The 21,747-nt window shown below is 34.5% G+C and overlaps 1 long non-coding RNA gene across 4 annotated transcripts; it reads right to left on the bottom strand.

The window, feature by feature from the left end:
* Nucleotides 1-963: 963 nt before the first annotated feature.
* LOC133805001 (uncharacterized) lies at nt 964-18,790 on the bottom strand. 4 transcript variants are annotated; one of them, XR_009878744.1, is made up of 4 exons: nt 18,599-18,790; nt 18,388-18,505; nt 17,131-17,251; nt 964-982 (listed from the first exon to the last, which is right to left on the bottom strand). It is a non-coding gene; the product is annotated as an uncharacterized LOC133805001 (long non-coding RNA). The 4 variants fall into 4 exon arrangements; XR_009878743.1 differs by lacking the exon at nt 964-982 and adding an exon at nt 4,995-5,047; XR_009878742.1 differs by lacking the exon at nt 964-982 and adding an exon at nt 16,793-16,924.
* Nucleotides 18,791-21,747: the final 2,957 nt, after the last annotated feature.

Genomic DNA, 21,747 nt, shown 5'->3' with positions numbered 1-21,747 from the left:
TATATGACATGTTACACATCTTTATGTATCATTACATTTATTCCCAAAATAAATAAATTAATTGCTAAAATAAATAAATCAATCAATATCTAAAACAATCAATTGAGTTATCAAAATTAATTTACTTATTAATTAATTACCATAAAGTTTTACCCAATTGAAAACTTACCACATAATTAATTAAACATAAAATTAATTTAATTGTCATTAAAGAAAATATCTCAAATTTTTAAAATTGGAAACTAAGATATTTCTTTAGCACAACAAAAAACAAAAAATCTCTTAACCAACTTTTATATTATATATAAATATATATATAAACATATATATATAAATATATATATACACGTATATTACAGGTTAACAATTTTTTTTTTTTAAATTATATATATTTTGTTTTTTAAAAAAAAAATGTATATATATAAACATATATACATATAAATATATATATACATATACGGTTTAGTTTTTTTTTTTTTTTTTTAATATAATATATATATATATATAAACATTTATATTAAAAAAAATGGGCAACTACCAAAAAAAAAAAAAATTGTGCAATTTTTCAATGAGCATTTTATCAAGCACCAATTAAGATCTGAAAATGCATGAAGAAAAAAAATGACAACTTAAATTAGCAATATGACACATAAACATTCAAAACATTCATATCAAATTTCATGTACCATCCAATTAAACTTTTAAAATCAAACATGTCAACAAACATATATAATCATGCATTCTTTACATCTAGATCTAGGCAACCTAGGCTCTGAGGCCAATTGTAGGATCTTAAAATTTAAATCTAGATCCATGCTTCCTATTATTTTTCCAAACACATAATAGAAACATAGAATAACATGACATACATATGAACATTATATTCGTAAATTAACATAAACACAATGATATAGAAACTTACGAATACGCAGCGGAACTGGAACAACTCCTTCCTTCAATCTCTCTAACTCTTGATTCCTTTCTGTAGCAGAGTATTATCAAGAGATTGAACTAGATTAGCAACACAGTCTTCCTCACCAAGCCTTTGATCAATCTAGAACTAGTGTGGGCTGGTTCTCAACACATGAGAAAGAGATATAAAAAAGAAGAAGAGAAAGTGGCTAAGAAAGGATTAGAGTGTCTAGGTTTTCACTTACCAATGAATTAACTGATACTGACATCTGAAAACCCTAGATATCATATTCCTTATATAGACAACTTAATGGGCTTTATTTAAATTTAAATTTAAATTTAAATTTTGAATTAATTAAACTAATAAACAAAAAGATATAAGCCTTGGGCTCCCACAAATGGACTTGGGCCCAATACTTTTATTTTGAATTTAAATCCCAATTGGGCCTAAATTCAAAACCTTTTATTTATTTATTTATTTTAATTAATTAACTAAATCCTTATTCAAATTAACTAATTATAATTTGAAACTTGATTTAATTTTTATTTATTTATATTGACACCAATTTATCAATATTAATAAATTTACCCAAAGATTCTCTTTTATTCTCTAAAAAAATCCTAATTGATAATTAAATCAATTAATTGAGACATTCTAGATAATTTACTCAAAGGTGATGCGGGGACCATGGATCCATGAAATCAAGCTCCAATAAGTTACCGTGAATTTATTTACGAATAATTTCACTACCTTATTAATTCCTCGTGACTCCACTATAGACTTGGAATTGAACTCTTGAATTCATAGAACGTATTTTCCAAAGCATAAATACGTTATCCATTGTTATAACCATTACAGTTAGTCAATCCTCTATCAATGACTTACTAACAAGCTGGGTGAAAATTACCGTTTTACCCCTCATCAGTATTTTATCCTTAACTCCCACTAAGTTCCTTATAAATGATATTTCCGTGAACTTAATCACAGAAATGAGATCTCAATCATTTAACCTTTTGAACAAAGCAATTAAGTAAATCATCTTTTCACTTCTCATACAGAAGTTATAGATTTCATATCTATGAATAATACTCCCACTCAATTTCATTACTAAATCTCCAAGATGTAAGTATGGGCTAGACCGTAGGGTAAGCTGGTAACGAACAAGTCAAAAGATTTAAATAATATAATTAGCAGAATATTATCACTCAGAATTAAGATCGACTTAACCTATGGTCAACGTTGTGATATTGATTAGATTCGATAACAACGATACTTATTTATCAATCAATAATCAATATCGGTCCTAGTCCGATGTAACCAAATACATCCGATCATATCTACTTGGTCAATGCCTTGGACAAGACATCACACTCCTAATGTGTAAGTAGATCATATCGTAGATTTCCTAATCAGTGAAAATCCAATGCACTGATCTAATCTAGGACTTGTTCTTTTGAACATATAATTACAACTATAATCCACTGTGACCTAGTCACCATAATTGTAACTATCCATATGTTCAGGATTTTATGAATGTTTGTATTAATTGAATAAACATGTAATAAAACAAGCGAACAATGCAATTGAATAAACAAAATGATTTCAACTTCTTTTATTGATAATAATAACGTGTTACATAAGAAAAATGGTTTTATTAAGGGCATAAAACCCAACAAACTCCCACTTGCCCTTTTAAAACAAATGAGACATGTTTTTCAAACCCATTCCCTCTACATGCTTCACGAAAACACTCTCAGCCAAAGTCTTGGTAAAAGGATCTGCCAGATTGTCTTCCGACGCTATCTTCATCACCTTGACTTCACCCCTGGACACATATTCCCTAATGATGTGGTATTTCCTCTCTATATGCTTTGCTCTTTTATGACTTCGAGGTTCTTTCGAATTTGTTATAGCCCCATTATTGTCACAGTACAATATGAGTGGTTTATCCATTCCTGGAATAACACCGAGATCCTTGTAGAACTTCTTCAGCCAGACTATTTCCTTAGCCGCTTCAGACGCAGCTATGTACTCAGCCTCCATGGTGGAATCTGAAATGGCAGACTGCTTAACGCTTCTCCAAATCACAGCTCCACCCCCAAGAGTAAACACCATTCCAGAAGTAGACTTCCTGTCATCGATATCTGTCTGAAAATCAGAATCAGTGTAGCCTATCGGGTCTAGTGAACCTCCCGAATAGACCAGCAGATAGCCCCTAAATCAATCAATGCAGTATACAAATAACCAGCGCTAGAGATCTGACCTGTAACAACTGAGGGACTAGCCTCCGCCTCAGTCTGAGTCAAAGCGAATACCTTGGCAGGAGCAAGACTGTCTCCCTGCTTTGGCTCTTCTTTCTTAGCTTGTGGGTAGTCTTTCTTCAGATGGTTGGCACTCCCACAAATAAACACATGCCCTAATCCGGAACTCACCCTGATGTCGTCGCCTGCACTGAGGACACACTGGAAAACTCCTCCAGTTGTCACCTCCGCCCTGACGGCCACCGGCATAACCCCGCACCCTCCTATCAGAACTAAGAGGAGTAAATGAATCTGGAACCCTTCTTTTCTGCTCACTGGGGCCACTGCCCCGACTAGACCCAACAAAAGGAGGCATCGCCCTCCTGGCATCGCGCCTAACAGCGTTGTCCTTCCATATCTGATCTTCAGCCCTCTCTGCAGGAAGGGCCTTATCCACCGCTTGAGCATAAGTAGTAGTCTGTGGAATCAACGTAATATTCACATCACGGGCGATCATCACATTCAACCCTTGTATAAATCTCTCTCTCCTGGCCGCATCCGTCGGCACTAAGTCTGGCGCAAACTTCGCCAGTCTGTTGAATCTCAGGGCATACTCAGTAACTGATAACCTGTTCTGAGTCAGGTTGATAAACTCATCAACCTTCGCAGCTCGAATTTCTATGTTGTAGTATTTCTCATTAAAGATACTCTTAAATTCTTCCCATGTCATGACTGCAACATTCCTCCGCTGACTCACCACATCCCACCAGATGCGGGCATCCTCCCTAAGCATGTAGCTAGCACAAGCTACCCTTTCACTTCCTTCGACCCTCATAAACTCTAAGATCAAGGAAATCATGTTCATCCACTGCTCTGCCCGCAGTGGGTCCGATCCACCCTCAAAGGTATGAGGTTATTGCTTCCTGAATCTTTCGTACAAGGGTTCCCACCTGTTCTCAGTCACAGGCTGAACCAGCACTGGCGCCACATTCTGCTGTATTGGTAACCCTGTAACCTGTGGAGGGGCCTGTTGCCTCATCTGACGAAGTTCTTCCTCTGTTCTCTGCAGTCTAGCCTCCATTTCGACCAATATATGTTTCCAATTCTGTGGGGCAGGTGGAGGGTCCTGACCCTAATTGTCATCCTCGGCTCTGCTGCCGCGGAGTCTAGATGATTGCCGAGGCATTACAACTATATGCCTGCAATCAGTGACACCGCTCATCAGGTATAATAACAAAATCCAATTCCACCTCCCATTCTCAACAACCAACCAAAATCAACAATCCAAATATAATACAAATTGCATATAACACACAACGGGCCTTGCCTTGGCATCATGCATATGTTATGTCACCCATCATGCTCTTTAAGAACTAAACAGGCAAACAAGGCATTCAAACACATAGTCAAGTATATTAATCAACCATACCAATCAACCCTGAGTCGAGCTTTTCAGTGGCAGCGTGCGTACATGTTCGGTCAATCTCCAGAACCAATAAACCTTGGCTAGCTCTAATACCAAGTTGTAACGCCCTACTACCTTAGAGCCGTTACTAAGTGAGTTTAAAATGTGCAATTAACTCGCTAAGCGAGGTTTTTAGAACAAAAGTGTGATTAAACAAAAAGACAAGGCTGTAATCTTTAAAAGTACTCCATTTCACTAGAAGTTCCAAGATTTTAACATTTGGGACCCCAAAACAAGGTTTGTAAAATATTTACAACTCAAAATAGATTTACAGTTGACTAATTATCAAAAACAGAGTTTGGTACAGCCATTTCTCAAAATGCCCCCAACCAAAGCAGTCGGGAAGGCCAAACATGTACGCGCCAACCCCCCCCCCCCCCCCCAAGGCTCTCCGTACTCATGGCTAGTTGACTTTCTCTTTGCCCTTACCTGCAACACAGAGCACCCGTGAGCCGAAGCCCCGCAAGAAAACTCATACAGCACACAACATATGCATATCATACAATCACTATAGCAGATAACTCATATCTAACCAGACAGTCCATAAGATTTAAACACATATACGGCCATGCCGTCCCAAAAGCGTTACCAAAGCCTGGGATCTCAGTCTACACTGTAAGGATATCCCATGTATCCATTGGGGTCTCACCCTAATCACAAGCACACCATGTGCTAAGTGGTATTCCCGGCCCCACTGTCGTTCTCGGCCTTCGCCGTTCTCGACCCTTCGTCGTTCCCGGCCCCTTTGCCGTTCACTCTGCTATTACCACATTTAGCATTCTCAAATAACAATCAAATATATAATCATTCATTTAAAGCTACATCCTAGCAATGATACAATCTAGGGCTGCGCCCTGCAACAATATTATGGGCCCAATCCCTGCCCTACGGGTGCTCTATGTTGCAGGTAAGGACAAAGAGAAAGTCAACCAGCCATGAGTATGGAGAGCGGGGGGGGGGGGGGGGCGTACATGTTTGGCCTTTCCAACTGCTTTGGTTGGGGCATTTTGAGAAATGGTTGTACCAAACTCTGTTTTTGATAATTAGTCAACTGTAAATCTATTTTGAGTTGTAAATATTTTACAAACCTCGTTTTAGGATCCCAAATGTTAAACTCTTGGAACTTCTAGTGAAATTGAGTACTTTTAAAGATTACAGTCTTGTCTTTTTGTTTAATCACACTTTTGTTCTAAAAACCTCGCTTAGCGAGTTAATTGCACATTTTAAACTCACTTAGTAACGGCTCTAAGGTAGTAGGGCGTTACACGAGCAGCTTCCATTTCCTTTATCTAACCATCTATTTCGCTTGAATTAATTCACAAATGGGTGAGAAATACAGTTTTTTCCTGCTATGATAACCATTAACAGTCATAAAATCTGAGTTATTGAAAATAATTAGTTTGGCAACAAGAAAATGAAAAAATAGTAGTGAAAGTAATGTAGCACTTTCTTGTAGTTATTGAAAACCATTTCAAGCAATAGTAGTGAAAGTAACCAGATGACACTACTAAGAAGATAATCTTTTTGTTTTTCTTATTTTTGTTTTGAATAAATCAGACCTTAGAAGTAGTATTCTTCTTTAGACACTACTACAAAAAAGGCTTTTTAGGACTAGCATTGCGAGTCCTAAAAAAGATTTTAGGACTCGCGGGGAGCGAGTCCTCTATTTGAGAGCCTTAAAAGCTAAGGTCTTTTAGGACTCGCAATGCGAGTTCTAAAAAATCCCATTGAGTGCCTTTAAGTAAGATTTTAGGACTCGCATTGCGAGTCCTAAAAGAATGTTTTTAGGACTCGCATTGCGAGTCCTAAAAGAATATTTTTAGGACTCGCAATGCGAGTCCTAAAAAGTCTTATTTTTAATTTTTAAAAAATTAATTGATAGCCAAAGCTCCCACCGGAGCTCCGACATTAATGGCGGTGCCACCACCCCACGGTGGTGGTTCGGGAAAATGATCAATCATTTAGTGGGTTTTGATTCCCAAAGCACAAGGAATGTATCGGTGGTGTTCGTTTGGGTCGGGGTGGCTCGAGGCGGTCGGAAAATACTCGGAAGACTTTGCGAAAAATATCACCACCGCAACTTCGAACGACTTTAGGCGGCGGATGGCGGCGCGTGAAGGGCTGGGCTCGCGGGGGTCGAAGGTCGCCGACCTTTTGCGTCCATTGCGCCGGCACGTGTAGGAGAGGGGTGGCCGGAGCACCGCCGTCCGTTGCTTGGTTGTGGAGTTCTTGAGAGAGAGATAGAGAGAGAAATGGGGGAAGAGAGCAAGGAGAGAGAGAGAGAATGGGCTGTTGTGTTTTATTTTTCTTTGTGAAGTAATAAATAGTAAAATTTTAGTTAAAAAAATAGGAGGGAATTTGAAATTTTTTAAAATTCAAACTTTTAGGACACACATAAGTTTTTAGGACTCGCAATGCGAGTCCTAAAAACATTATCGTAATTTTAGTTAAAATAATTGGGGGGAATTTAAAATTTTTTAAAATTCGAATTTTTAGAAGACACATAAGTTTTTAGGACTCGCAATGTGAGTCCTAAAATCATTCTTTTAGGATTCGCAATGCGAGTCCTAAAAATATTTTCGTAATTTTAGTTAAAAAAATTGGAGGGAATTTGAAATTTTTTAAAATTTAAATTTTTAGAACACACTAAGTTTTTAGGACTTGCAATGTGAGTCCTAAAATTATTCTTTTAGGACTCGCAATGCGAGTCCTAAAAACATTCTCGTAATTTTAGTTAAAAAATTGGAGGGAATTTGAAATTTTTTAAAATTCAAATTTTTAGAACAAACTAAGTTTTTAGGACTCGCAATGTGAGTCCTAAAATCATTCTTTTAGGACTCGCAATTTTAGTTAAAAAAAATTGAGGGAATTTGAAATTTTTTAAAATTCAAAATTTTAGAACACACTAAGTTTTTAGGACTCGCAATGCGAGTCCTAAAAGCATTCTTTTAGGACTCGCAATGCGAGTCCTAAAAACATTATCGTAATTTTAGTTAAAAAAATTGGAGGGAATTTGAAATTTTTTAAAATTCAAATTTTAAAACACACATAAGTTTTTAGGACTCGCATTTTAGGACTCGCAATGTGAGTCCTAAATACATTATCGTAATTTTACTTAAAAAAATTGGAAAGAATTTGAAATTTTTTAAAATTCAAACTTTTAAGACACACATAAGAGCGAGTCCTAAAATGTCTAGGAGGTGTTTCTTTAAAAAAAAAAACTCAAACTTTTAGGACACACATAGATTTTAGGACTCGCTAAAAGAAATTTTTTAAGGACTCACAACGCGAGTCCTAAAAAGTCCAAGAGTTTGTTTTTAGGACTCGCATCTAGGTAAGTGCCCTAAAAAAGTGTCCTAAAAAGGTGTTTTTGTAGTAGTGAGAGTTGCTCTGCCATTTGGTTTTCCTTCTCGAGAGGTTTCTCTAAAAATGCACAAAGACATCACATTAATATAGAGTTGCTAGTTTTAAGATTGATAAGCCATACCTTGTTTTTTGTTACATGCATAAAAAAATGTTTATGTAAATAGTTGTAGCCTACAACTATAGAAACGACTAATTAGGTAAGCACATAAGAAACTTATTCCAAGATATTTGGCTTAATTGTAAATTGAATAAAAAATCTTTTAAGCTATAAGTAAATTTGATGGTACATCACTTAGTGTGTATACGTATAAATATATATATATATATATACCAGCTAAAACATTTGAGAATAAACATGCAGCCCAAAATATTATTAGAACCAACGTAACTAATAAATAAAAAGTGACGACTTAATAGCTCATGTAGTTAAATCTTTTATTAGTTTATAAGTTCTGTCACATCAATCATTCCTAAACAATTCAGCATTCTCGAAATTCCAAACCTATATTTAATTTCATTGCCTTCACATATACAGTGCATGCTTTCGTCCTCACATAAAATTAGCCATATAAAAATACATCATTAACTCTCTCAGAGCAATTTAGTCTTCATGATTTATGGTGGTGTAAGAAAAATCAAAGTTTAAGAAAAAACAAGCATAAATAAAAGAGTCATTTTCCAAATAAAATAATAAAAATAAAAATGCCCGTTACGTTTACTCTTCTCCACCATCTTTATGGTTGTACCATGAATAATATAATAATTAATAATAATGATAGTATCACAACCCCACATTTTATTCCTCCACACCCACTTAAAAATTATTGAAATCAGTATTTTTAAAGGACTCTATAGCTATTATGAATAGCTTTATGTAGGGTAAATATGAGTGTAAGAAAAATCAAAGTGTAAATAAACATAAATGAAAGAGCCCATTATGTATGACCACTCTATCTACATATTTATCCCATCAATAAGATAACTATCACTACTAAGAGCACTAATGTTGGATGAGCTAAAATGCGTTATTCTTTATAATATAGAGAAAAAATAGTTAAGTAGACTTCCATTGGAAGATGTAAAGTTATATTTTTTTAACTAAATGAACAATATTTCTTTATATATAGTTAAATACTATTCATCAAGCTATAAATATTTTATTATTTTTTTATAAACTTTTGTATATATATATATATGAGTGTGATACTATTATGTTTAATTATTTTATTTCTTAAAATGAATAAAATATTTTAAAAAATATAAAATATAAATAATGTAAAGAAGCATATGTATGGTATAATGTAAAAGTTTTGAGGAAAATTATAAAAATGTATGTTTTTGTGATATATTTTATAATATACTTTCTTTATAATATTTAGCTAAAACTCAAAAAACATCTTCCATCAGCTCCTTTATACATATATTTATAATAGCTATGGACAAACTCCAATTAATCCATCTCTACATTTACATAACATTTTACATATCATTTATATAATATTTTAATATTATTATTTTTCTTTATAAGCTTTCTCTCTCCATTTAGTATATATTTATTATTTTTTTTTATTTTTCAATTATTTTATTTCACTTTAAGTAATAAAATATGTTTAAAGATATAATATTTAAATGATGTAGATAAATATATAGAGAAGCTGATATATGATATAATGTAAAATTTAGAGGTAAAATAGAAAAATGTGTGTTTTGATGAAATATTTTAAAGAATAGAGTAGAGCACCCAATGAGAGTGCTCTAACCCACAGCTTACTCTAGCCACTAATCACCATATTGTTGGGAATTTATTTAGGGCCACAATTGTATATATAAATGTGTGTTGGGTCATCATATAAATGAGTCAAATTTATGTGGTCTATTTTGGAATAAAGTTTATGACTTAAGAGTATGATTGTCATGATTTTAATATGTGGATACCATAAAGGCAATTTCTGATTTGATGAGGGGCCAAATTAGAAATAGTAAATAAAGATTAGTTACTGATTTGTTAGTTATTAATAAAGAGGTAATGGTTCCCAATTTGCAGTATGTATCTTTTCACTCTTGAATCCCCATCATCAAGAGACTAAGGTTCTCAAAAGTTTTGACTGCAAAATCGGAAGATCATAGCCTTGTACAATCGATTCAATAATGGACTCCGGTACGCTTCCGCTAATCTTTAGCTATTTATTGTTTGATTCTCTTGAATTAATTAGGACTAAATTCATATTATAAATATTTTAACATTTGGTACCAGAGCCATCTCTAAATTAATTCTTGAGAATTTACTGTTAAAGTGTTATGATCTTCTACTATGTTTTGTTTGTATTAATTGATATATGCCTGTATGCATATACATATATGGCATAACTTAATTTGTTTTATATATAATCTATTTTACAAATTGTTATTATCGAACACACATATCATGAAAATTCAGATTATATATATATACATATGCATACTGAAAATTCAAATATTATATATATGAATATGCTTACTAAAAGTTTAGATTATATATATATATATATATATATATATGCGTACACATGTGAAAATTCTGACTTATATCTACATATATAGGTTTTGTTTTACTTACAACCCAACTTTTATCACTTTCTTGATAATTTTGGGTTGATACATGCATTTACTCTAATTAGTCTCATATGAGACAAATGTTGATTGATTTGATTCCTAAGTAAGGATATAAGCCCATATTTTTCCTTCCCTGTATATATATATATTATACGAATTGTGAATATGATATCATACAGATTCATTTGGTATGTGTGAATATGATATCATACATATTCATTTGGAATTTTACTTGTACTATGTATTCATATATGTACATAATTATGTACTACAGTTGTATCAGAAATTTTTTTTTATTTTTTTTTATTAAGGATATCTAATATTTTAAAAACAATTTAAAATTCAAATTTAGTTTCAGATTTTATTAAGAATATCTAATATTTTAAATAGATTAATTGAAACAAAATATCACCAAAGTGATCACTTTTGTGTAGATTAATTTAATTAAAATATTAAGATAATTGTATGTATCTAATTCATGCGTTTAATAATGGATCCAAATGTGAGTTAGTATTTGCCCGAATTTCCTGCATACCTGTGGTGATAAATGTGTGACAATTATATGATATTTTGTGTAAGCAATATGTTAGTCCAAAGATTGCATATTGTTTGACATAACTTGTTGTCAATGTTTGATCGCTACAACAAGAGTACCACTTACAGTTAATATTACTGTCCAAAGACTTGATATTAATTATGTGTTTGGTATCTTGAGATGGGATTAACCATTAATTGAATTTTATTGTTTTATATGGATTCTTATGTGAGCTTGTTTTTTGTTATTTTGTTATTTTGTTATATATTCAGTTAATTCATCTACTCCTGCCACAATAACTGCCAACATTAACTCTATATCCATGCTTAATGGGACAAATTTCAAGGCTTGGAAAGGAAAATTACTTGTAAACCTTGGTTGCATGGAATTAGACTATTCATTAAGGCAAGAACAACCTTCACCTCTTACTGCAGAAAGCACTCTTGATGAAAAGATGGAGTTTGAGAGATGGGATCGTTCTAATCGCATGAGTCTAATGATCATGCAACAATGCATTCCAGAAGCCTTCAAAGGCACAGAATCTGAAGAGATCACTAAGGCCAAGGATTTCCTCGATGCAATTGAAAAACGTTTCGCTAGAAATGATAAGGCTGAAATGACTTCACTTCTGGCTTCCTTGATGTCCATGAAGTATAAGGATCGAGGAAATGTTAGGGAGTACATTATGGAAATGTACCAAATTGCTTCAAAACTTAAGGCACTTAAGATCGAGCTTTCTGAAGATTTGCTTATTCTTATGGTTTTGATATCGCTTCCGGCACATTTTAATCAGTTCAAAGTGAGTTATAATTGTCAAAGGGAGAAATGGACTCTAAACGAGCTCATTTCTCATTGTGTGCAAGAGGAAGAAAGGTTGAAGCTAGATAAAACTGAAAGTGCTCACTTGGCCAGTGCCTCTAAGGATAAGGGCAAGAAAAGAAAGCATGAAAATGAAGCTGCTAAGGGTCTAGTGCAAAAGAAACAACATAAGGAACCGACAGGTTGTTTCTTTTGTGGCAAGCCTGGACATGTGAAGAAGGAATGTACAAAATATCACGCATGGCGTGCAAAGAAAGGTATGTTTCTTACTTTGGTCTGTTATGAGGTTAATTTATCTTTAGTACCTAGAAACACTTGGTGGATAGATTATGGTGCTACTACTCACATAAGTGTTTCTATGCAGGGTTGCCTGAGCTACCGAAAGCCAATTGATGGTGAAAGACACATCTTTGTTGGCGATGGACAATCTGTAGAAGTTGAAGCTTTGGGCATTTTAGGTTGTTATTAGGAACTGGTTTTTATTTGGATTTAAAAGACATTTTTATTGTACCGTCTTTTAGAGGGAATTTAGTTTCTGTTTCATTATTGGACAAATTTGGATATTGTTGTTCTTTTTGAAACAATCAATTTAGTTTGTCTTTAAATTCAAATGTCAACCTTTATTTGCTAGAAACAATTGCATCCTATAATGAAACCTTGCATGTGGAATCACGTGGTACTAAACGCAAATTAAATAAGGAAAATTCAGCCTCATTATGGCATAAGCGCTTAGGTCATATCTCAAAAGGTAGAGTTGAGCGTCTTGTGGATGATGGCATTTTAGAGTCTCTTGACTTCACAAACTTTGATGTTTGTGTCAATTGTATCAAGGGAAAACAGACCAAAACTAAGAGATTAGGTGCCAACAGATCTACAGATGTCTTAGAATTGATTCATACAGATATTTGTGGGCCATTCCCTACAGCATCATGGAATGGTCAACAATATTTCATATCATTCATAGAAGATTACTCACGTTATGGGTACCTATATCTTATTCATGAAAAGTCACAGTCTCTGGATGTGTTCAAAGCTTATAAAGCTGAAGTTGAGAATCAACTCAACAAAAGGATTAAAAACGTCAGATCCGATCGTGGTGGTGAGTACTACGGTAGATATGATAGCTCAGGCGAACAACGTCAAGGACCGTTTGCTAAATTCTTAGAGGAATGCGGTATTGTCCCACAGTACATCATGCCAGGATCACCTAGCATGAATGGTGTAGCTGAAAGACGCAATAGGACTCTTAAGGATATGGTAAGGAGCATGATTGTTCATTCTACCTTACCTGAGTCTCTCTGGGGAGAATCATTAAAGACAGCAGCTTACATTCTGAACAGAGTACCAACTAAAGCAGTTGCAAAAACACCTTATGAGCTTTGGACAAGCCAAAATCCTAGTTTAAAGCACTTTCATATTTGGGGATGTCTAGCTGAGGCAAGGCCTTATAGGCCACATGAAAAGAAATTGGACTCCAAAACAGTGAGCAGCTAATTTATTGGTTATTCTGAGCGATCTAGGGGCTATAAGTTTTATGATCCCACACTTAAAAATATTTTTGAGACGGGTACTACAACATTTTTCGAGGATGTTGAGTTTGGGGGGAGAAATAAGGTAATAGACATTGCTTTTGAGGAGGAATTGGATTCAAACCCAATTTCTGCTATCACTTTTGACAATATTCAGGTTCCTACACCTATCATTGATCGGAAAGTGAATATGGAACCTCAACAAACCCCAATTGAAAATGAGGTAATTTCTCCAGAAGAACAAACTCAACAACCTCAAGAACCAGTGTCATTAAGGAGATCCACGAGAGAAAGGAGAAGTGCTATTTCGGATGATTATATTATATTTCTCCAAGAACATGAGGATGACAATGGAATGATGGAAGATGACCCAATCAACTTTCATCAGGCCGTGAAAAGTTCTAACTCTCAAAATTGGATTGAAGCAATGAATGAAGAGTATAAGTCTATGCAAGACAATAAAGTTTGGGAGCTTGTCCCATTACCAGAAGGAAAGAAACCGATTGGTTGCAAATGGATTTTTAAGACAAAACGGGATTCGAAAGGTAATGTGGACAGGTATAAAGCTCGTCTTGTAGCAAAATGATATACTCAAAAGGAAGGGATTGACTTTAAGGAGACATTTTCTCCAGTTTCATCAAAGGACTCTTTTAGGACAATCATGGCACTTGTTGCACATTATAATTTAGAGCTTCATCAAATGGATGTGAAAACAACATTTCTCAATGGAAACATTGATGAAACAATATATATGATGCAGCCTGAAAACTTTGTGTCAGGAGACCCAAAGACGATGGTTTGCAAATTGACCAAATCCATTTATGGGCTCAAACAAGCTTCCCGTCAATGGTACCACAAATTTCATCAAGTGATTCTCTCGTTTGGTTTTGAGATGAATGTTGTTGATGATTGTGTGTATCACAAGTTCAGTGGGAGTAAACATGTTTTCCTGGTTTTGTATGTTGATGACATACTGCTTGCCACAAATGATATAGGCATGTTGCACGAAACCAAGAGATTTCGGTCAAGAAATTTTGAGATGAAAGATCTTGGTGACGCCTCTTTTGTTTTTGGAATTCAAATACATCGAGACCGTTCTTGGGGTATTCTTGGATTATCACAAAAGAGCTATATCGATAAAGTACTCAAAAGGTTTGGCATGCAATATTGTAGACCAGGTGATACCCCTGTCGTTAAAGGAGACAAATTTAGTCTTAAGCAATGCCCTAAAGCAAGCCTTGAAATTCAAGAAATGCAAAAGATTCCCTACGCTTCAGCTGTTGGGAGTCTAATGTATGATTAAGTTTGTACGCGTCCGGATATAGCGTACATTGTTGGAGTGTTAGGCAGATACTTAAGCAATCCAGGAATTGATCACTGGAAAGTAGCCAAAAAGGTTATGAGATATTTGAAGAGAACAAGAGATTACATGCTCACATATAGGAGGTCAGATCACTTTGAGATCATTGGATATTCTGACTCCGACTTTGCGGGATGCCAAGATAGTAGGAGATCTACTTCGGACTACATATATCTGTTAGGTGGTGGAGCTATATCATGGAGGAGTGCAAAACAAACACTCATAGCTTCATCCACCATGGCAGCAGAGTTTGTTGCATGTTATGAGGCATCCAACCAAGGTATATGGCTGAGAAACTTTGTCACCGGGCTGCACATTGTGGATGGAATTGAAGACCACTTAAGTTGTATTGTGACAATAAGTCAGCTGTATTGTATTCCAACAACAACAGGAGCTCGACAAAATCAAAATATATTGACATCAAGTTCCTTGTTGTAAAAGAAAGGGTACAGAGTGGACATATTTGTATAGAACACTTAGGTACAAACTCCATGATTGCAGACCCCCTTACTAAGGGTTTGTCGCCCAAGGTCTTTCATGAGCACACTGCTCATATGGGTGTTTTAGAGTATGAGGACATCTAGATTCAGTGGGAGTTTGTCTTTATTATCCTTTGTGTTTTTTATGTGTTTCATGAAACTTGTATAATTGGATATTTTTCTGATCAGAAATTATGTTATTCAGATTATTTCACTTTGTACATTAAGCTAAAGTTTTGATCTCTATAAAGTAAAGTAGGACCAATTGAAAATTGACATGAATAGATCACCATGCATGTAATTTTCATACCACATTATCATGATTGATCTATATCATTTAACTATATCGATATATGTGTCCATTGAGGGGTTTAGTTGTGATTAATACAACGAAAATTGCTTTGATCCTATGTTGATATAGTTAATGGACGAGATTGCACATGCTTATGGTTGTGATGGCAAAGTTATGAGCTCAATAAGGTTAACACATTTATATGTATACATATGTGGCCCAGTGGGAGATTGTTGGGAATTTATTTAGGGCCACAATTGTATATATAAATGTGTGTTGGGTCATCATATAAATGAGTCAAATTTATGCGGTCTATTTTGGAATAAAGTTTATGATTTAAGGGCATGATTGTCATGATTTTAATATGTGGATACCATAAAGGCAATTTCTGATTTGATGAGGGGCCAAATTAGAAATAGTAAATAAAGATTAGTTACTGATTTGTCAGTTATTAATAAAGAGGTAATGGTCCCCAATTTGCAGTACGTATCTTTTCACTCTTGAATCCCTCTCATCAAGAGACTAAGGTTCTCAAAAGTTTTGACTGCAAATTCGGAAGATCATAGCCTTGTACAATCGATTCAATGGATTCTGATACGCTTCCGCTAATCTTTAGCTATTTATTGTTTGATTCTCTTGAATTAATTAGGGCTAAATTCAGATTATAGATATTTTAACACATATACCCTACACACATATTATATTCATCCACACCAACATAAAATGGATTTCTCAGGCTTTTAAGAACCTGTATATAGAGTTATTACAATCTAATAGAGTAGCGAGTCTTTAGTAAAGTAGAACAAAACATTTTTCTTTTACTAAATAATATTTATGGACTTTTAAATTTTTTCATAATTAACTCTAGAGAAAAAAAAATTAATTAAAAATTGACATGATGTTTGTTTTCTTTTGAGGATATAAATTAAGTGATTACGAAAGTTATGACAAGAAAGAAAACATATACTCTAGAATTTTTATTTATTACCTGAGTTCATGTTGAACCAATAAAGCCAAGTCATTACAGAGGCATTAATTACATGAAATCATTAATAACAAAGTAAAAAATAAATAAAATAAAAAAAATCCTTACTTAAATACTTGCATAGTTAAGTTTCAATAAAGACCACTACTAGTGGTATAGACAATAAAAATAATAATTAAAAAAAAATGATCACTCATGGTTGGAAACTATCTAAAAGTCATTACAGGGGCATTATGTCAATAAATAATATGCTATATGTTGAGAAATATAGTAAAATTCAAATAAAGTTTTCAATGAACACCTTATATCAGCTTCAGCAAGTATGAATTTTTATTATGGTTAAATTCAACTGCAGCAAGAACAAGCGAATGGTTGGTCTAATATAATATAGAAAAAATAAACATATACTGGAAAAAATTTAGCCATCACCCACTAATCAACATGGAACTTGCAAAGGAAGGAAAAAAACACATATATATATATTATATGTGTATATTTGTCACCGCTACATTCTCAATATAATCGTTTAAGAAATATGAGGATGTCAATACATACCAAAGCTTGATGTCATCTCCTTGAATCATGAGGATATGTCCTGCAGTTTCTTAAATTTACTTAAATCTTCATCACTTGCTGCAGTTTGTTCATTTCAAACACAATGTCAAAAAATGTCATCCTGCAAGGATAAAGTAATCAAGTAAAATTAACACCTCATTGCTTTCATGCTTTCATCGTATATAAATAATTATATCTATATATAAAAATATAAAGAACTAGAAAAAAAAAACTTGAGATTGGAACTCTTTATCAATGTTTTACCCAAACATTGGTCAAGTCCCACAAAACCAGAGAGTATGCACGCTTCACTTCGTTTATAAATCTTTATGTTTATAAAATATTTTAAAACTAATTCAGCATGAAACTTCTCTAGCAAATTAGTCTTTATCATAAAAAAAAATCCAAAAGAATGGCAAACTTCCTAGATATCATTTGTAGTTTAAGATATTAAAGTTATGGATGTGATTAAAATACGGTATTTTATACAACCAAGTATAATGTCTGTAATTAAAAATTAGAAAAATGATACCAGAAGCAACAGAGTTAAACTAATGAAAGATGAAAACATATTGAAAGAATAAAAAATGGTGATTGAAAGAATAAAACCAATCATAAATTAAACAAGAAAACTAAACACTTTAAGCAAAATGAATCACAAATATAAAACACATGAAACAATATAACTCAAAGCTCTTGATAAACCCAATGCAAAATTAAAAACTCTTGCAGTAACTGAAGGAATATATATTAATCAAAGAAACCCAAATACAAAATACCCAACATCTATGGTTTCGATTCTTTAAAATCATAAACAGAAAAATATAACAATAAGAGTAATAAACCAGAGCAATAAGAAAATCGAGGCATAAAATCACAAATAGAAAATATAACAATAAGAGTAATAAACTAGAGCAATAAGTTTATAGAAACAGTGAGAGACATTACTGTGAGTGAAGCAGAAGAGAATAAATAAACTTTGAAGGAGGATATTGAAAGCAAATATTTGTATATATATGCATTTATAAATATATATATATATATATATATATATAACATTTGAATTGATGGATCTAGACATGGATTAAAGCAGCCAAGAAGTCTATTCTTAGATGGCCCATAATACATAACGTAATGCCTGATTAAAGTAGTACAATAACAATGTAAGAACAAAAACTCAAACATCAGTAGAAAAGAAAGCAAAGAAGAAAACCTAAGAACAAAAACAAAAAGTCAAACCCAAAACAAAGGCCTTACCCGGATAGCTAATGATGCCAGAGAAGACAGAAAATGGTAGATAATCAAAGTTGTCGAAGATGATAGGAGAGATGGTAGAGACAATCGGAAGAGAAACAATCCAGGAGCAAACTTAAAGCTAAAATGGAGAGAATAAATAAATAAACCCACTTTTCCAAATAAATAAATAGACCCTAATTCCTAATACATAACAAAGAGATAGATGATTTACCTAATCAATATCAGAGAGTACTCAATAGAGAATGTGTGACGGCTGGAGCGAAGAGAGTCTTTGAGAATGGGGATGAGAAGAATATATCAGAATAGAACGGAAGTGGAAAAAGGCGAACAAAATACCTTTTTTTTATATCTTGCTTTAAACAAAAAGAAAAGCTTTCAGATTTTGCAGGCCTTTGCCAAAAAGCTACTGCCTAATTTTCGTTTCTCACTATTATAATACATTTCAAACTCTTTAATTTTTTTTAAAAATAATTTAATATACTTATTATAATACTTTTTCAATAGAGTTATAATGATATGTTGTGGAAAAGGTTATTTGGTGTAGTGGTATGAGATTCATCCAGAATCTCTCGCCTCATAGCAGTGTCTAACGGAACACATATCCGCCCCATGTATCGCAGCAAGCCTAAATCAAACACTGTATAATCTCTGGATACTCCAGCCAAAACATCCTCTCTGATCTTGATCAATTGTGGATCACTTAACTGACCCTCCGTGATTCTCTCCAACAGTGTAGACTATAGCGTAATATTGGCCAACTGACCCACCAGCAAATCTATACCAACTCTGGTCTTATCATCTGCTAACTCTCTGGCTATCAGACTCGCACTATAAATATGCCCCGGACCCTTCTAGCTTAAATCATCAACTACCACGTTAGCTTTTCTTGGATGATACAAAATCTCACAATCATAATCTTTTACTAACTCGAGCCAACGCCTTTGTCTCATATTCAAATCCTTCTGTATGAAGAAGTTTTTCAAGCTCTTGTGGTCAGTATAGATCTCACACTTCTCCCCATAAATGTAATGCCTCCGTACCTTTAAAGCAAAGACCACAACTGCCAATTCTAAATCATGAGTAGGATATCTCTGTTCATAATCCTTCAGCTGACGTGACGCATAAGAAATTTCCTTCCCTGACTGCATCAAAACACAGCCTAAACCTTGATGTCAAGCATCACAGTAAATCACAAACTTCTCCTGATCTGTTGGAAGACTTAGAACTGGAGCTGTAATCAATCTCTGCTTCAGTTCCTGGAAGCTGTTCTCACACCTGTCTGACCACACAAACTTCTGATTCTTACGTGACAGCTCAGTCAATGAAGTAGTAATCTTTGAGAACCCTTCCACGAAACGCCTAGAATAACCTGCCAATCCAAGGAAACTTCTAATCTCAAAAGCATTCTTTGGCCTTGGCGAATCTCTGACTGCCTCGATTTTTGTTGGATCTACCTTAATCCCCTCCTTAATGACAATGTGTCCAAGAAAAGAAACCTAAGACAACCAGAACTCAATTTTCTTGAACTTTGCAAACAGTCCATGCTCCCTCAGTCTCTGTAGAACCAATCTCAAATGTTCTTTATGTTCTGACTCTGATTGAGAATAAACCAGGATATCATCGATGAAGATGATCACAAACTGGTCCAAATAATCCTTGAACACTCTGTTCATCAGATCCATAAAAGTAGCTAGGGCATTAGTCAATCCAAAAGACATGACTAAGAACTCATAATGCCCATACCTGCTGCGAAAAGCAGTCTTCGGTATATCTCCCTCCTTGACCCTCAACTGATGATAACCAGAACGAAGGTCGATCTTCGAGAATACATTCTTACCTTGCAACCGATCAAACAGATCATCTATCCTTGGCAAAGGATACTTGTTATTGATTGTTAACTTATTCAGTTCTCTGTAATCAATGCACATCCTCAGAGAACCATCTTTCTTCTTTAAAAATAGAACTGGCGCACCCCAAGGTGAGAAACTAGGTCTGATAAAACCCAAATCCAACAGCTCTTGCAACTGTACTTTCAATTCTTTTAACTCAGCTGGTGCCATTCTGTAAGGTGATCTGAACACTGGCTCCATCCCTGGTGCCAGTTCTATCACGACCTCTATCTCTCTGTGCGGTGGCAACCCTGGAAAATCTTCTGGAAATACATCCAGGAATTCACAAACTAATCTGGTCTCACTAGCACGACCTAATTGGTGTCAACCACACTGGCTAAGAATCCAATGCAACCTTCTTGCAATAGAACTCTAGCCCTCAAAACAAAAATCAGAGGTGTGTGACGTCCATGCCCAGTACCAACAAACACAAAAGGATCCTCACCTTCAGGCTCAAAGGTGACCATCTTCCTTCTGCAATCAATGGTTGCCCCATACTTTACCAATCAATCCATACCCAGTATCATGTCGAAGTCAGTCATAACCAACTCTATCAAATCCACTGACAACTCTCTGCCCTCCACTATCACTGGCAAAGATCTGACCCATCTCCTGGATACCACTAATTCCCCAGTGGGTAATAAAGTTTCGAACCCCACATCATAAAAATCACAGGGTCTACACAGTCTATCAATAATTCTACTAGTAACAAAAGAATGTGTTGCACCAGAATCAATCAAAACATTATAAGGGATTCCAGCACTAAGAATGTAGTGACCCAAATTTGCTAATAAGGCTTGGGGCCTTGATTAGCGTGCCTTGAGGGCAATAATTGTTATATTGTATTAATATGTGAATTAAAAGAATATGTGATTAGAAGTGCATGTTTAGGTGATTAAATGTGCATGTGAGCCCCATTTGGCTATTAGGGACATATTTGTATGTTTAGCCTGTTGGGGGCATAAATGTTATATTTATGTGTATTATGATTGATACCACATGTGGGTGGTGATATAATTACGGTGACTGATTTGAGATGCTCCTAGGGAGTTGTTTAGCTTGAAAGTCACAACGGAGTCAAATACCCAACTTGGGAGGAGCTTAGGAGTATTTTGGGAATATTATAATGTGTTTGGGAATTACTGAGCGACGGTTAGTAAATTCAATAATGGTTTAAGCATGTCGGGATTAAACAAGGATCGTTAGGTATACTTGAGGACTTAGTGGGAATTGGGTGAAATGACGGAAATACCCTTGAGGTTAGTATAAGAACTTTATTAAGGGGAAGGGGTAAAGTGGTAATTTGGCCTTAGGAGGGGATTAACTTGGCTGAGAGGAGTTAGTAACGTTACTTACACTTAGGCTATTTAGGAATTTTCTACTGGAAGTATAGAGAGAACCAAGAAGCGAAAAAAAGGGAAGGGGAAGAAGAGCTAGTTTCTTGAGACCAAGGAGTTCAGGGCTGAGATTG

The sequence above is a fragment of the Humulus lupulus genome, chromosome X (genome assembly GCF_963169125.1).
Source record: "Humulus lupulus chromosome X, drHumLupu1.1, whole genome shotgun sequence".
Lineage (NCBI taxonomy): Eukaryota > Viridiplantae > Streptophyta > Magnoliopsida > Rosales > Cannabaceae > Humulus > Humulus lupulus.
The sequence above is the reverse complement of the archived record's forward strand: the minus strand, read 5'-3'. Positions and strand labels throughout refer to the sequence as shown.